The sequence below is a fragment of the Hyaena hyaena genome, unplaced genomic scaffold, assembly GCF_003009895.1.
Source record: "Hyaena hyaena isolate Hyena2069 unplaced genomic scaffold, ASM300989v1 scaffold_111, whole genome shotgun sequence".
In the NCBI taxonomy this organism is placed as follows: domain Eukaryota; kingdom Metazoa; phylum Chordata; class Mammalia; order Carnivora; family Hyaenidae; genus Hyaena; species Hyaena hyaena.
The window spans coordinates 3710033-3723296 of NW_024080743.1; the positions used below are offsets into that span (position 1 = coordinate 3710033).

At 37.2% G+C, this 13264-nt stretch overlaps 1 pseudogene; it reads left to right on the top strand.

Annotated features, from left to right (window-relative positions):
* Positions 1–460: 460 nt before the first annotated feature.
* On the top strand, positions 461–11476 carry LOC120234560 (annotated as a pseudogene).
* The last annotated feature ends 1788 nt before the right edge of the window (positions 11477–13264 follow it).

The following is a 13264-nucleotide window of genomic DNA, read 5'->3' on the forward strand; positions in this document are numbered from 1 at the left end:
TCTGGTACATAATACCATAAGCTTCTACAAAAAGTTACCAGCGCACTAGTGAGCGGGAAACCTCACTTCTTCAACTGACACCAATAAAGGAAGCTGTTCTGAACTCTCCGGCCACTGGCTGGCCATGGTTTTATCCTTTTCATTTAAATGGGGAAATCAGGCCACTGGAACAGAGCATTTTCTAAAAAGGAAAACTGAGTCATTTGTTTTTCACTGATCTCCATTCTTACCTCTTTCTGCGCTGATAGATGGCAAACAGCTCCCAGACCTTTCGGTGACTCATCCACATGTTGGTGGCTTGTCTGAGGTTCCAAATCAGTTTCAGGATAGTAATTTCCTATTCCTATTTCCTCCCCATTTCAGAAATCCTCACGATAGACTTTAAATACCACTGTGAGCATCAAAAAGGAGGAAAAGATAGGTTGGTTTTACAAACTATTGTGCCCTTTCAATAGTGAAGATGAGGACTCGGACTGACAGCCTGCAGGTAAACATATCACCGCCATGTTTTTCAAAGGTCAAGTAGCCCCCTTCAAAGGGCTCTACTTGGACTTCACTACACCTCTGAGAAAAGTAAGGGAAACCAAAATGGGAGAGGAGGGGAGACAAGAGGAAAATGGTGAGAAAAGAGCAGACAGGGGAAGGGACTCACCTCAGGTGCTTCTCCCATGATCTCAGCCCAAAGTAGGGAAGATCTCAGTGGTACCAAAGCAGTAAGAAAGGTCCTTCTTATCTCTCCTCTCCGCCCACAACAGCCTCACCACCTGAACCACCATTTCAGTTGAGCCGTTTTGCAACACTGCTTACTGACTACTTTCCACTACAGAGACCTGTTATGTTGTCAGATTTCTTAGCCGTATCCTCTCTTGGTTAGATCAGGTGTTGTATTTGAAGTTATTTTAGTGGAGTATCTATTTTATTTTCACTCAGATTAAAGGGTAGCACTTGTAAAAACACTCCCAGTAACTTTGGTGACACAGTTTAATTCATTGGGTTTGAAAGCATTGGTTCCAAGACTGAATTTCAACCAGGAATAAATATCCCCATGGGGCAGAAGAGGTTCTTTGACATATAAATATACTTGTAGAAAACAGGTTGTAAAAACAGTTTAATACATGCCTAGTATGGGAAAACTCCCATGATAGCTGAGGCTGTTAAGCTCTTTCATTAGTTTCTTTTAGACACTGGAAGTGAAAGAAAGAAAGAAAGAAAGAAAGAAAGAAAGAAAGAAAGAAAGAAAGAAAGAAAGAAAGAAAGAAAGAAAGAAAGAGAAAGAAAGGAAAGAAAAGAAAGAAAGAAAGAAAGAAAGAAAGAAAGAGAAAGAAAGAAAGGAAAGAAAGAAAGAAAGAAAGAAAGAAAGAAAGAAAGAAAGAAAGAAAGAAAGAACAACCCAGCACGATCTTTCTGTAGGTATCACATGCCCTGTATCAGAGTCAACCCCGCATGGCTGTTAAACATGCAGATTCCCAGGCTTTGTGGCTGAGCCACTTGATCAAAATCTCTGGAGGTGAGGTCTAGTAATCTGTGTGTTTACAAGCTTTCTGGGTGATTCTGACACACCTAGCATTTGTGAAGCACCATGGAGATTAGAAAAGCCCTTCTTCCACTAGGGTACCAGGTTTGGCCTTCAGGCCCCATCATCTAAATCCAGTGAATTTTGCAGCTTTAGGATTGCCACAAACTAATTGCCATTGTAGGAGCCACCAAGGGTGGAAATGGTTTATACCAAGAAAACAGAACACTGACTTCCATTACATCACCTGCAGACCTGTAGGAATTTTAACTTCCTGAATCATAAAACTCAGCTCTGGGATCTTATGTGTGAACTGCTTATTGGAATGGATGGTTATTTCCCCATTTTTAAGTCAAGGAGAAGAACTCCATAAAAATAAAGAGTGTTTTATGACAACAGAAGCATATTCTTTCTGCAATTGTAGATTGTTAGCAACTAGAATCTTTACACAAAAAAATTTTTTTTAAAATTGTTTTCTAAAGTAATCTCTATACCTAAATTAGGACTCAAACTTACAACCCTGAGATCAAGAGCCGCATGCTCCACCCACTGAGCCAGCCAGGTGCCCCACAAAATCTTTTTTAATCATAAAAGAGGTTGGGCCTGTCCCAGTTAAATCAATAATCTGGTGGGCTCAGGGGACACAGGTCACGTGCATCTGTGGACTTTTCAGCATTTAATTTCCTTAGAATCACTGGACTTACTTATGCAAGGACTGACTGTGACCCCCTCAAGTGAGGCTCCATCTCAAACCAGTTCACCAATTACAGAAAGAGTTTTTGAGGGTCAGTATGCTGGGTACTGTGGATAGAATTCAACATAATATTAAAAAGAATGCCTCTCAACTCTTAGCTGTGCATCAGAATTGCTTGTAAAGCCCACCCCACAACTATTGAATCGGAACCTTCAGGGGCAACATCCATGTTTGAATGAACAAACCACCCCAGGTGGGTGTAATGCAGAGTCAAGGCTCAAGACTCTGGCTGTTAAAAATCCTCCCTTCTGAAGGGCACCTGGATAGTTCAGTCAGTTAGGCATTTGACTTCAGCTCAGGTCATGATCTTGTGGTTCATGAATTCAAGCCCTGTGTCGGGCTCTGTGCTGATGACTCAGAGCCAGGAGCCTGCTTTGGATTCTGTGTCTCCCTCTCTCTCTGCCCCTCTCCCACTCATGGTCTGTCTCTCACTCTTTCTCTCCCTCTCAAAAATAAATAAAAATATTAAAAACAAATCCTCCCTTCTGAGAATTTTTAGCCTATAATAAATAATACTGATATAAATGCATCTGACATAGGACATGTATTAAGAACACATTATAGACAAAACACACTAGCCACAGATAACATCAAATCCACGTAGAAACAAATGCATAGGATAAATACAAAATCGGCAGCAGTTCAGGAAAGCACAGATATATTTCTGTGCAGATTCTATGGCCTCTGGTTGGTGGGAAGAGAAATAGACTTTGCTGTTGGTTTTTGGTATTCCAAATTTAAGGCTGAAAGTCAAAAACTGGTTCTAGTTTAAAAGGCAATCCTTTAACTTTTCCATAATTCTAATGTATTGGAAGTTATATAAAAATCATACGAAGAAAGTATCTAGAGTACATACAATTTGTATTAAAATTGTATGGCCTTTAAGTTTAGGGCAGAGTGATAATTTGACTGAGTTCTGCATAAGACTGAATATGGTGTCCAGGAAAAATGAAAGACTAAACTGAATATGCCAGGAACATATATGAACACATATTACACCAATGTTTAAATGAAACCCAGGCAGTTGTACAGCAAGGGAAAGGAAACCAAAGCTTTGCAGCCTGGCTAATGAGAGGTTCTCTGAAGGGCATTCTGCGGAATGCATTTCTCTTGGCAGTTGCTCTAGTGGACTCAATTCAATTCTAAGCAGATTTCTTTAATCCTTAGCTCTAACTGGGTCAGCATCATCTGATTTTAAGTATTATTACAGGAGACATATGCACAATGATTATTGAAATAGCTACAACAACCTTGCCTGGAAAGGTGCCTTTCCTTGGAAAATGCTCAAAAGACCCAAATCACATAAGTGGACAAGCTTCCGGTGTGACTACCACTATTGCAGGGGAAGAAACAAATGGAGGTGGTCCACAGATGATAAACTTGCCAAAACTTCCATTGAGGTTTTTTTGTTTGTTTGTTTTTTGTTTTTGTTTTGTTTTATAGTAGGGTGCTTAGGAAAAAATGCTTTAAATTAGCTTACCTTATTCTCTGTATTGGTTCAGGAAGATTCTTTTGGGTAATTTGAAGACATGGACGTCAAAAGAATTTTCAGAGTTGGGATGATAACATATTTTGTTTTTCAATCAGAAAATCTAAATAAAACAATCATACTCCTTACCAGAGACAATTATCAATAGGTGCGTAACACTATTTCAAGATAGCTGTTAAGTGCTACTCATTAACTTAGGATCCTTTCCTTGTACCTGATCATCTTGCCAGATTCTCCTGTTCTTTGTACTTTGTTGGTGATTCTCTTTGAGGTTTTAGGTTTACAATTATATTTATTCTACAAATCATGATCATTTTATCTTGTCCTCTCCAAATTTTTTACCTCGACGTTCTTTCTCTTGCTTAATTATGTTAGCCAATATTTCTACTACGGTGTTCAATAGTAGTTAAACAGCAGTAGTGATCGGCATTCTTACTATGTTTCTCTAGATCTGAATGCCTCTGGTGTTGTTCATCCATTAAGTATGATGCAGACATTTGGGTTGCTACTCCACTTCCTCCCCAAATACAATTACATGAATAGATTTTATGTTACAAGACCCTCCAGAGTTTACAAATGTAAGAGACATTATACTGGCTGGGTGTAAGGAAGCCATTGTACCATTTTCCAAGTAAATGATCTAAAGAAGAGAGGGTCTTATTCAGTTTGCTTTTGAGTCTCTGGATTGAAAATTCATCACAGGAAACACACTTTGTCCATCTTGGTATCCCTAAATATTCATTGTCCAAACGTGCACTATAAGAGACATCTTTAAATGCCTTTCTATCTTTGTAAGTAACACTTGAAGTCATGAAGCCAGATTACCTAGAATTCCCCAACCCCTCAGATATTGTTTACATGCACCCACACAGTTCACTAACCAAGAACTTCTGGTAGTCAGTGGGCCAGCCTTTAAGCTCAACACTACTGCTTTTTTCCATCAGGCAGATTTCCCTGGCCATTTGTAGTAAGTCACCTTCCAGCTAGTGATTTCCACAATAGAAAAAGCAGCAACTCTTCTTGTTTAATGGCCTTTAGAAGCTGGTGAGTGTCAAGGGGCTGAGGATTAAAAATAGGATGAGATGCCAAGGACTCCGCAGGCAGGAGTTCCCTGCTTGTCTCAGATTATACAGGTTAGGATCTTGGGAATGGACAGGGAGAAGGAAGGAATGACAGCAAGGAACAGTTCTCCCATTGACATTTGCCAATGAGAGGAAACAAAGATGCTAATTTATTGGGCAATTCCATTATATTCTCTGGCTTTGTTATATTAACATGTTAAAAGATACAAGAAAGTATATTAAAGTACAAAAATACTCACCTGTTATTTAATAATAAGATTAAGGGCCCTGACTTTGTAATCTGACCATTCTATGTGTGAATCTTGGCTCTGTTGATTACTGGTTATGTAATCTTGGGCAAGTGTCTTAATTGAGCCTTAGTTTCCTCATTTGTAAAATGGGGAAACTCACCAACCTGTTTCTCAGGCTTATGTGGATAATATATGAGAGAATGTACACAGAGTATCTAGCAGCACCTGGCACATAATAAAGTCTCAATAATATTAGCTACCATGATTTTCTATTTAGGTTTCCTTAAGTAATGTGACTTATACTTCATATATTAAGGACTAAACGCAAAACTCCAGGGCAAAGAGGAAAGGTTATTCATGTCCCTCTAGGTCTTAATGCCATTTAGAACTATAATATAACTTCCCATGAAATATATTTCATTTCATAGCCAAAGGAAGTGTGATTCAAAATGTTGAAAACCAAATGTATAGCTTACAGACTTGAAAAAAATCTGAGACCGTGATTTCGAGGAGACACGAGTACTTGACATAGGTTTTGAAAATGAGTATGTGTGTGTGTGTGTGTGTGTATGTGTGTGTGTGTGTGTGTGTATAAAATCTATAACAAAGTCATTAAAAAATCAACAGGTAAATATGATATGAATGGACTAATGTGGACATTTAGACTATTTTGGCTTTCTTTTAAATCATTAGTCAAAAGCCAAAAGAGGGAATTATTGTAGGTAAAAACAACACTTACTAGGATAGCAGGTGAAATATTCAACTCACAGTCTGACTCATTCATTGAATTCAGGGGCCAGCAAACTTTTTTTCTGTAAAGGGACAGATAGGAAATATTTTAGGCTCTGCAGGCCACAGGATCTATGTCCTAACTACTCAACTCTGACATTGCAGCCACAGACACTAACTAGGAAAATGGATGGCATGGCTGTGTTCTAATAAAACTTTATTTACAAAAACAGGTGTCAGGCCAGATGTGCTCTGTGGGCCATAGCTTTTTCATTCTGCTCTAAACCATATATCATACTCTAATGTGATTTACTCAACTATTCAGAAACAAACTTCATCTGATCTCCATACTAGTTAACAATTTGTGCACTGTTCACATATAAAGATATATAATTATGTATTATATATACTATATGTAATTGTTATATTATAAATACATAACAAAGTTTAAATGTTTTATATAATTTTGAAAAAGCTTAAAACTGTATTATATTTGCTTTATGCCCATATTTCAGTTGTTGACAATTTTGTGTCTCTTTACAATAAATAATAGTTAACCTTGTTGGTGAATTGTGAGGTTCACAGAAGTTATACAATTCAGAATAAGGTTTGATGGCTTTGAAACACTAGGAATTCATCTGTCTCCCAATATTTCTGCTTTGTTGTATATGCACTTTGATTTTTTAAATCTGTAGTCCAGTTCTGGATTTTTTCCACCATTACATAAAATATTTACATTGTCAGCACTGAATTTGATTTGAAATTGAAAATTTACATATGTCAAAGACTAAGTGCTGAAAGAAACTATCAACATATTTTAAAATCCAACTAATGAGATTTAACTAAACCACATGATCCAGAAACAGGCTTAGGTGCATCTTCTTTATGCAATCCAGATGACCATCACTCATAAATACCATGATTCTGGTATAAAAATATATAGGGGCACCTGGGCAGCTCAGTCAGTTAAGCATCTAACCCTTGATTTTAGCTTCATGGGATGGAGCCCCATGTGGGGCTCTGTGCTGATGGTACAGAGTCTGCTTGTGATTCTCTCTCTTTCTCTAAAATAAATAAATAAACATTAATATATGTTAATTAATATATAATTATATTAATAATTATTAATTAATTAATAATATAATTAATAGATTATATTATATATAAACACAGTTGCTAGCCCATGGATATTACAGAAAATATTTGAAAATGAAGCTGTCAATTGTCGTTTGGAGGACAGAAGCTTATGTTTAACAAGGGGCAACTATTAAAATAATCCTGTTATCTCTTTTTACCAGTACATAATTTATATTGGAGATTTTTTTTAACCACTGTAGTCAAAAACATTATTTCTATAAATAAGGACTTAGTTCTACTCTAGAGGGTAAAATTGCTTCTTATTGATGGTACTTAGAAGTTTGACACCTGTGCTTATTGAAAATAGATTAAAAGAGAGCATTTTATGGGAACAAAAGAACCAATAGAATTAAAAAATGTTTAAATTGGTATTTTGGTATTTATAGGCTGCAAAACATAAAATGCAATGATGTCACTCAAGAAGTGTACAGAATGTCACTGCTTGTTTTGGCTGCAATGTTCTCAGTGCTCTGAAAGCACAAATTCTGAAAGAATTTGAAGTTGAGCAAGATCTAAATATTTACTGATTTTTTTAAAGAACATCTTGGTCCAAGGCCAAACACCTGTTGTTGTCTTTAAAAAGGGATGAATGTCAATTAATTTTTTACAAACCCAACTTGAAGGGTGTTTAATTAATAGCCAAGTTTGACTGAATTCATAGATGTATAACCTCATAAATCAATAAAGTGCTCACTAGAGTTTATTGACAAGTAGAGGGAAAGTATGTAAAACAGTACCTGATCTAATAAATTCTCAATTTATTTCAGCTATTTATTATGATCAACAATTCTTGTAATATATACATTATTATGAGATAGCAGAACTACCACAGTCTTAGAAGTTAGATTGGCTTGTTCACATCCTGATAAAACTAAATTACTTAACCTCCCTTGGATGTTTTCACCAGGGGCAAAATGGTGATATTCTAGATTCTATAGAATACTTGAAAAACTGGTCTTAATTTCCATTTCTTATTTCTGCTTGTGCTCTCTCTCCCTCTCTCTCTTCAAATAAATAAATAAACAAGCAACCGACTCTTGATTTTGGCTCAGGTCATGATCTCACAGTTCGTGGGATCAGTCCCCTCTTGGGGTTCTATGGTGATGGCATGGAGCCTGCTTGAGATTCTCTTTCCCTCTCTCTCTGCCCTTCCCCTGCTTCTGCTCTCCCTCTCTCAAAATAAAGAAATAAACTTAAAAAGAAGAAGAAGCTGATTAGGGATTTTTCAGACATTTTCCATTTTGAGCTCTCGGTCTGCAAACAGATATATAATGTCATAAAGAAGAGAAAAAAAGGAAAAGGAAAAAAATAAAAGAAGAGAAAAGGGCTATCACTTTATATATAAAAATCAAACTTGGGTGCCCCTTGGTTAAAAAAGACCAAGTTGACAGATGGACTCAGTTTCAGAATAATAGAGATATTATATAATTTTTTAAAACAAGTTATTCTGAGTCTAAAAGAGGCATAGGAATTAGTGAATAATCTTTTGTGCTTTAGATAAAAACTGTTAGCTACTCAATAGAAATACCCATCCCAAAAATTATATTAAAAGATCAAAGGTACACTTTGAATGGAATAGTAAAGTTATATATGAGTGTGTATTTATTTTTTATAAGTGTGTATTTAAGTTAATATAACTACAAAACATAGTTTTTGTTTTGTTCTTAAATACACTTAATTTAAAAAAACATTTCTGTGAACTTACTTTTATAAAAATTTCAGCAAATATTTACAAGACAAATTCATAGGAGTGAAATTGCTGGATCAAATATTGTCATAATTTTAACAGGCAGATATTGATAAATCAACCTCAGAAAAGCTACACCAATTTACACACTAACCAAATGCAGATGTGTCCTGAATCCCAGGGATTTTGCCAACTCACTCAATCTGCTATTTTCAATTACATTCAACCCACAGTGAAAACATATCCTATTAGATGCCTTAGATGCCCCTTCTTATCTGATCAACTAATAAATGCACTATAACATTCATCTTGTCCAACTGAGGTTGAATAGTTGTGGTTTCAGTAAAAAAAACAAAAACAAAAACAAAATGTCATTCTCCCATTTTCTGTTTACTCCCAGGCTTACTTTCTTCTCTCTCCTATAGAGTCTGGACCCATGGTCCACGTTTCATCAAACTAGAGTGCGCAGCTCCTTCAAACCTTGTCCCCTTTTGCAGTGTCTCCCCCGAAAAATTCCCATTCTGGAAAATTCCTGCCCTCTGCTCATGTTCCTCTTTACTGCTGGGAAACATCAAACAAGCCTGTGCCTCGGCACCATTCTGGCTTTGAACTTCAGCTGCCCTGAGCACAGCATGCAGCCCTTTCCCCTGTTGCCAGGCCCTCCCCCCACATCTCTGGGGCAGAGCTTTGCAGACAGGAGGCCATCAGAATCACTGGTCAGTCTCCATGTTGGGTGACCCTCTTCCTTACGTGACACCGCTGACCCGTCTGCCCCAGGCTTCCAGGGCAACGCTGTCTCGTGTTGCCTTCCCAGGTTCCTCCCCACATGTAAGGGCCCCTCTAAGGGAACTGAGCGGCTGTGGTCGGGCTATGGGCACCAAGTAAAATACGTTCTTTAAGTCTCGAGGGACTAACTTATCGTGTAATGGGTAAGAGTGCAGGCTCTGAAGCCCACGTGCTGGCCAAGGCACTGTCACTGTCCCTAAGTGTCTTCATCTACCAAGAAAAAGAATCATAATTGTATCTATGATGTGGTGTGGCCTAAATAATGTAATCATGAAAAGTGTTTAGAATTATCTGGTATATAATAAGCACTTGAAAAATGACATTTCTCTTCCTACATGTGAAGGTATAGCAGTAAAATGGCAGATTGGAGACCAGGAAGAGGGTTCTCACCAGACATTGAATCTACTGACACCTTGATCTTGGATTTCCCAGTCATAAGGTGAGAAGCAAAGGTGTTTTCTAAGCAAAAAAAAAAAAAAAAGTATTATTATTACTCCTCATAATTGGGAGCCCTAAATAATAGGATAATGAAATAAGCACAGATATAGGAATCATACTGGGTTCAAATCCTGACTGAACAACTCACTAGGGGTATGCTATGGGGTATACTATGACACTGATCTTGGCCTGCTGGACTATGTGTTTAATGAAGCTAATTCTTTCTTTTTTATATCACAGCATTGTTATATGAAATAAAATAAATAGAATTAAGTACCTAGTGCAGTGTTCAGAATAAAGCAAGCAGAAATTTGCTGTCTTTTATTGCCATGCTTTTTAGACCCTGTGATTACTGATACTAGCAGTAAGTAGATAGTAAGCAGGCCAAACTAAACATATAAGGTTCTGCTTTCAAATATATATTGGAATTAAGCTCTACTAGTGTATAAAACTGCAGTTAACAGTGGAGGCTTTTCCATTGAACCTATGAACTCCTGCAACTAAAAAAAATTGTCTACAGAGAAAAACAATGAATACAGTAGTACATTTTAAAGAAATAAAAAATGTACATATATATGTGTGTGCATAAGGAGACAGACCGTAGCCAAAGTCATTTAGGAACAACAACAACAACAAAAAACCCTTATAAATTTCAGAAGTCTAGTTTGACCCCTTTTGAGCAATTAGACTAATATACTTAATTGTGGGACCAGAAGTTGTAAAGAATTTTCACTTTACACAACACAAACCTTAGCTTGCATTGATTCATGGCAGGATTTCCAGTCTGTAATTTTAGCACTATGCCAGTACATATTAGATAAATTAGTTTTACTGGCCATTCTAATACCCGCACTTGTAATAATTGATTAACACATTATCAACCCATATTTTGTACAAACTATTGGTCTATAATTAAGTAATTCTGATGCCTTTTGTATGTGTGTATGTATATATATAAAGTGGATGTTTTTCAAATTATCTACTTTTTGGAAAAATACAAGTCATAGTATTTTAGTTTCAATATAAACATTTGCTTCTATCCTCAAACTTTGTATACAGGAAAATTCTGCTACCATTCCTAGAAAAAAATGATATTTCACCAAATCTGACTTTTCCAAATGAAAAATAAAACTCCCAGAGGGCCAGCTTCTGACAGTAACAGGTTGTAAGCTTCACAAAGACAGGGAGTATTTTTTACTTCTATTTTGTCTGCATTATCTGGAATAGTGGATGACACATGGTAAATTGTCATTAAATGCTTGTTGAATCGAATTACAAAGAAACGTATACAATGTAACCTAAAGCTGTCTAAAATACACAACAATCTCCCTCTCTCCAGAAGTGTCGACATTTCCACTTGTGCCTGTTGGTCACTGTTCAGGACCTCAAGCCTGGGAGGATAGTGTGCATTTCTCGTCTTGTCATTCCAAGTTCTTCTCTGAATCTACAAAAAATTCCTGGAGCCATAAACATACTCTCTGATTTCCCCTTCTGTTAGTCCTATGTGGCCTAGAAAAGTTCTTTGAGAATCCCATGATAAAAACAAAGGCAAAGTAGATTACAAGGGTGCATACATAAATGGATTACCAAGAAGAGGACCAATGGAAATCTCTGGTAAAAAGAAAGACTGAAGTGATTGTTTCAAAAGATCTCACTGTTTTAAAAATGGACCTGATAAGACGAAGCACCTTGTTTGTAATCGTCTCTGACCTTTTTCTCTGAGACCAGAATTTGGAATAGAGAGCTCAGATTTGTACCTGATATTACTCAGGAAATACATGATATTTATATTTAAAATGTGTTTCGTTATATTTAAGGATCTCATTCCTGAGTTCCTTTTTCATTGAAGTAGTTTTCATTTCTATTTTTTGCAGTTATGAATAATTAGAAGGTTTGTATCAGTAGATACTGCTCCTAAATCACTACTTCTAAATCCTTGGGCCTCTAGTTTTTGTTCAGGCTCTTTGAATTTGAACAGAGTACAATTTTACCATGAAACTGTGCAGTGAAAGAAAAGAGGACTTGGGGTGATGATAAGCCTTAAAACAGAAGATATAATTACTGTCCAATACAGCCAAGCAGCTTACTTATGAGAGTAGTAATTACTGCTTATTGCTCTGAGGAGAATAGAACCGGGAAATAGGCGACATTCCTTTGAAAAATGGAATACCCTTTACAGAAATATCTACTGTGTATTATAAAATTTTAGGGGCACTTGGGTAGCTCAGTTGGTTGAGCTTCTGACTTTGGCTCGGGTTATGATCTCACGGTCTGTGAGTTTGAGCCCCATATCAGGCTCTGTGCTGTCAGTTCAGAGCCTGGAGCCTGCTTCAGATTCTGTGTCTCCCTCTCTCTCTGTTCCTCCCCTGCTCTCGCTCTGTCTCTATCTCTGTCTCTGTCTGTCTGTCTGTCTGTCTCTCTCTCTCAAAATAAATAAACAATAAAAAATAAATACAGTTCTAAAAATAAAATATACAAATATCTATGTATACAGCAACAGTAAAATCATATTCATGTTGCCCAGGAAGATGGGAGAACAGGAAGCAGGAATAAAGATCCCCGGCAGGGAGGTGAGAGCACAGGACACAAGCTACGTCAGCAAAGGGATCTGCGTGGACAAGGTAACGAGGTTTATCTGCTCCCTGTTGATATGACAAACAGGGCAATATGTAAGTGGAAGATTTCATTCACCTCAAGGCCTTAATGATCTTAGGGCTGAGAGATGATTTAAACCAACATCTTTCTCCCTAAAAGATTCCTCTTCAAACTATGCTTAAGAGGTAGGTGGTCATCCAGTTTTTCTTTTGAATGTGTTCTCAGTGACTGAGACATCATGGGGTCACATGTTCCATTTAGAACTATTCTAACTGTAAAATGGCTTCCTTACATTTTTGAGCAGCAATCTGCCCATGAATCCCAGCCTCTGGTCACACGTCTCCTTAAAGGAGCAGACAAGCCCTGTCCCTGTAATCCCTTCACACTCCAGTATGTGAGGACGGCTGTCATGTCCCCAAGTGTCCTCCTTCCCAGGCCAGGCATCCCCAGGTCTTTCATTGATTCCCCAGTGGTCCATCCCCAATACTAATAAGTGTTATGTCTAAAATGTTTTAAAGCTATACATTTAATGATCACATATCATACTCAAATGTTATTTGGCTCGTCACGACTTCTATGTGATTTCAATGGAGTTGGCTAACATTGGGGAAACACTGAACAGCTCTGGGAACATTATTTTCTGAGGACCGTTTTCAGATAATAGCTTAGCCCAAATGAGATTATAGGCTTTAAAAAATTCCCTTTGAAATTAGATTTAGCATAAACAAAGGGAAGTAGTGAGGAACAAAACAACTTATTCAATGGATAACCGAAAGAATTTTCAACCAACAACCCACTCTTCCTTTCCCCCACCATTTCCCCCC